The 5,000-nt window shown below is 46.6% G+C and overlaps 1 protein-coding gene across 2 annotated transcripts in view; it reads left to right on the top strand.

Annotated features, from left to right (window-relative positions):
- Positions 1 to 1,284: 1,284 nt before the first annotated feature.
- LOC135100754 (solute carrier family 12 member 8-like) overlaps positions 1,285 to 5,000 on the top strand; it is a 57,852-nt gene continuing 54,136 nt past the window's right edge. Inside the window, exon 1 of one of the 2 annotated variants that reach the window (XM_064003994.1) lies at positions 1,285 to 1,440. The gene's annotated coding sequence lies outside the window, so the exon portion shown is untranslated. Of the gene's footprint in view, positions 1,441 to 4,896 lie in introns of those variants that run through there. The other variant, XM_064003995.1, reaches the window with a different exon arrangement.

Raw genomic sequence — 5,000 nt, 5'->3', positions numbered from 1 at the left:
GTGTGAGTTTTGTACACGTGTTTTTACCTGATGTGCTGTGCTTCCTGTTGCTATGTATTTCGTTTCAAAAGGCGAGACAGGCCTTGGGCTGTGAAATAATTGGAGAGGATAGACTAAAAAGAATAAAAAAGAATACTCCACTTTCAGAGAGAGAGAGAGAGAGAGAGAGAGAGAGAGAGAGAGAGACAGAGACAGAGAGAGAGAGAGAGAGAGAGAGAGAGAGAGAGAGAGAGAGAGAGAGAGAGAGAGAGAGAGAGAGAGAGAGAGAGAGAGAGAGAGAGAGAGAGAGAGAGAGAGAGAGAGACAGACAGAGACAGAGAGAGAGAGAGAGAGAGAGAGAGAGAGAGAGAGAGAGAGAGAGAGAGAGAGAGAGAGAGAGAGAGAGAGAGAGAGAGAGAGAGAGAGAGAGAGAGAGAGAGAGAGAGAGAGAGAGAGAGAGAGAGAGAGAGAGAGAGAGAGAGAGAGAGAGAGAGAGAGAGAGATTAAATAATTGTAGTTGATTATGATTTGTTGCTGTGTTACGTGTTTTTTCTTTCTGTTATTTCTCAAGTTTACAGCTATTACTGAAGCTGGTATTATTATTATTATTATTATTATCATTATTATTATTATTATTATTATTATTATTATTATTATTGTTTTTGTTTTTGTTGTTGTTTTTGTTGTTGTTGTTGTTGTCACTGATGATGATGGTGGTGGCGGTAGCGGCGGTGGTGGCGGTGGCGGTGATGAAGTCCACTGTTCAATTATTCCTTTGCTAACTAAAAATACTGTCCACTCCCCATCCCCGACCACAGCCTGTCGCATCCTCTTTGCTGAGAGAGAGAGAGAGAGAGAGAGAGAGAGAGAGAGAGAGAGAGAGAGAGAGAGAGAGAGAGAGAGAGAGAACCTGACAACTAAATTCAACAGCAGAAGTAAAGTTGTTAAGTTCCTCCGATAAAACACTCCGGAAGAGGAGAGCAAAGCGTCAGCACACACACACACACACACACACTTCACAGATAGACTCCTTCATCACAAAAGTTTAATAGCAACCTCACTGAAAGCAAATGGAAGAGGATAAAGCACACACATAAACACCAAAAGAAAGGACGGGGCAATGTGTGAAAATAAGGAAAGTTGTTTAATGTAGGGCGGCACAGCGGAGGGAGGGAGGGAGCGGCAAGAGGAGTGGCTGGCGGCAGGGACAGCAGCAGCAGGAGCCGGAGCCAGGTGGCGGGGAGTATTGGGAACATGCGCCGTGGTGTTTAGCTGAGGGTCGGGGCAGGGGCCAGGCGGTGGGGAGGGTTGGCGGGCGGCGAGTGGGAGAGAGGGAGGAACACAGTCCACCCGGCACCCCACCCACCTCAGTGATCCCCAGTGAGTGCGAGGGAAAGCATCCTCCGCCCCAAGTCCTGTTTCCTCCCTCCACCCCTCCGTCAAATTCCACTCGAGGGCGAGGTAAGCCGCCGGGAGTTTGTGGGAAGGGAGTGTAGTGTTTCTGAGGAAGCTACTTTACCAGAATTGCGTGCGCTGCGGCTGGCATGTGCGTGCGAGGCTGTGAAATCAGGTTACCATATGGTTGGGGCAACGGGTACGTGTATTTAGGGATGTTTCAGGTCACTGGTTCACGCTACACCGAGCATTTCAGCGCGCCTGTAGCCTCCGAGTGACTTGAGAGGCCTGTGTAGTGAAAACATATTGATTTGACTCTATTTGGATGTCGATTGCTCCACTTTGGGCGGGATGAGAGTGTTGAGCATCGGTGTGGTAGTTCTGTGCTAAGTTGTGTTCGATGTAACTCTGCGGCGGACACCTGTTTGGCTGGTCTGCCACCTCCGCCTCGCCACATGCGCGAAGTGGAGGCAGGGAAGAGAAAGGCGCCTATTGTTCTTGGTTAAACATAATTATTCATATTGGGCAACACGAAAGAACTATAAATATGACTTAACTAGGCAGTTATCAGAGAAAGAGAGAGAGAGATAGATAGAGAGAGAGAGAGAGAGAGAGAGAGAGAGAGAGAGAGAGAGAGAGAGAGAGAGAGAGAGAGAGAGAGACTAATGCAACAGGAGTAGGGTGTTTTATTACCCCCATCAGTAAGGTGACGCAACTGCCCACCACCACACTACCACCACTCAAACCACACATCGAGGACCACCAGACTTTACAGGACACTCACGTACAGGACCTTCATTACTCTACCTCTCCCTTCAAACAGCGGTAGGAGGAGGAGGAGGAGGAGGAGGCAGGGAGAGGGAGAGGGAGAGGGAGAGGACTCGTTCATAAATACAGTCAAATAATTTGGTATTCACTGGCGCATCTAATCTCGCGTGAGGGTCAAAATATCACCCACTGAATTTATAATGTTTGTTATCGAGAAGGGTCGGCAAATTAATAGCTCTTCCGATGGGCCGAGTGTGGAGCATGCCAATATCGTTATCTGTACGCGGTGTTTGGGGCGGCCCGGCAGCGCCATGATGAGCGAGATAACACGAAGGGGAGGAGAGTGTGAGAGTAAGAGGGGAGGGAGAGTGAGGGGCGAGGGAGTGAAGTATGGAGCTATAATTATCGATCACTAGTCATCATACCTTGCTAATTACGGTGCTACCAGGCCTGCAAGACGGTACATAGTGGGGAAATACGAAGAGGCACTAATGTCTGGGCTTACTGATTAAAACTAATTAGGTCTGGGCCAGCAAATGCTTACCTGCGTGTGGAGTTGGTGGTAAGAGGATCGTTAAGCATGTCCTTCCTGAGCCGCTCCCAACACCGTGATTACAATTGCTGCATCATCCACATCATTAAACACTGAATTTACTCCGAACCCCAACAAGAGACGATAAACTTACTTGATATTATTATTATCATACGTAAGATTACAAGTAAGGCAGGCTGCAAATTACCACCTTGCATACATACATACATACATACATACATATATACATACATACAGCTCCTGAAACTACACAAGACGTGGCTCGCAAAGTTCACTGATTTCTTTATATAGAATGTTAAATGGCAATGAGGATTATTACTGATATTACTGTTACTGAATGGACGAACATAAATAAGCAAGGAATACTGCAAAAGGCCACCCGATCTATATACTTCCATACTCAAGGCAGCTTCTACATAAGACATGGCTCGCAGAGTAGATAAATTGCTTTACATAAATTGTTATATGGCAATGAACAAGTTACTATTATTGAACGAAAGGTCCTAAGTAAATAAGTAAGACTGCAAAGGCCACCTGAACTAAAACATGGCTGGCTAAGTATATAAATTTCTGTGTGTAGAATGCTAGGCAATAATGAACACCACTTCCTTAACCATTACAGCACTACAGCAACACAAGAGACGCAAGATAATTCCCTACATCTCATTAGGACATTGCTTTTAGTGTGTCTTTTCTCTTTCCTTAATCTACTTCCACATTCCTAAGCCTCCCTGCATTTGTATGAGAAAGGGAAGGAATGGAAAGGAAGAAGTAGGAGTTTGTCTTTCTCCACTCCTTGCTTGGCCTCGCTGCTGCTGCTGCTGCCGGCGGTCCAGGCTTGGGTAGGCTTAAGGAAGCGTCACCTCGCGTCACTTCCGCCTACTCGCCTGGAGGAATTACTTTAGGGGGATGACAGTACTAATGACAACAACAATACTACTACTACTACTACTACTACTACTACTACTACTACTACTACTACTACTACTACTACTACTACTACTACTACAATTTCTACAACAACAACAACTGAACACTCCTGAAAATAACAATCCTTCCGGAACAAGAATACACACAGTATAACATTTTTTTTTTTTCACAACCATTCCGGAGTAACTTAGATCAGTCTTGTACACATACAGCCTCCCCTTCCTCCCCCTTCGCCTTCCCCAGGGTCAGTCCAGGGCCTCTAATACATGCAGGTGCTCGGGGTTCAGATATATTAAAATTTCGCGCATGGATTTTGCCGCACGTTCCGGGGAGAAATACTGTACTATTTACTTCATGTATATCCAGGTAACAGGCACTCTGCTCGCTGCGTGAAAGCCGCGGGAAACAAAGGCTACTGAGGCGAGGCGGGAAAAACGGGAGGAAAAAAACGTTCTTGCTCAGTTGTTATTACTTGTTTTGCTTTACTCCCAGACGGAAACGTAGGAAAAATGATAATGTGGGTTGGGCAGTGCACGGCTGGCTGGTGGTGGAGGTGGTGGTTGGTGGTGGTGGTGAAGGTGGTGGTAGAAAGGTGGAATGATACACTTCTCTTTACTTATAGAATTACCTCCAAAGGGTTATAGTCGCGAGGGTCATTTATTTACACCTTGTTAGGGAACTAGACTTTACTTAACGGAAGGGCGAAGGAGTGTAGGAAGGGGAATTAGGGAAGATTGGGGCTTAGCAAATCTAAACGCCTTCAGGTGAAATATATCGGTTTTCTTGTCCAGGTATTGTTGTCATAAATTGGTATTTCAGAAGCGAGGTGAGGCCAGGAGAGGGTTCGAATAAGATTACGGGGCGAGGCGAGGTGGCGGATGGGAGGAGCAGGCGAGGTGAGGGGAAGCCGGCACTGCATGCACGAGAGGGCTGAGCCGGGCTGGGCTGGCAGGCGAGGCAAGGCGAGGCTGGCTGAGGTGACGGAGGACTGGAGCTGGGGATGAGGGAGGAAAGTGTAACTTAAGGAAAACTCGTGCTGGGAATAAAGCTGCAATGTAAAGCCCGTATTTTGAAACGCGTCTCTCTCCCACCACGACTATCTTCAGGGGCCACAAAAATTATTAGTCGGGTTCTCAAGAGTTTCTCATGTTAATAATGTAAAAATATTGTTATTATATAACTACAACACTAAAAACACCCTTAAAAACCCGTCTCATTTCAAATAGAGCCTTTTGAATATAGTGGAGGTGCGGATGTTTCAGAACATGGTGCTAACTCGCACAGGGACTTGCTTGGAATGAAGAGAGCCGAGGAATAGGAACAGGAGCCGCTTGGGACGTAGGATGGGATGTGGAGGCCGTGGAAGCTAAGCGCC

The sequence above is a fragment of the Scylla paramamosain genome, chromosome 5 (genome assembly GCF_035594125.1).
Source record: "Scylla paramamosain isolate STU-SP2022 chromosome 5, ASM3559412v1, whole genome shotgun sequence".
NCBI lineage: Eukaryota > Metazoa > Arthropoda > Malacostraca > Decapoda > Portunidae > Scylla > Scylla paramamosain.
This window is presented reverse-complemented; position numbering and strand designations above follow the sequence as displayed.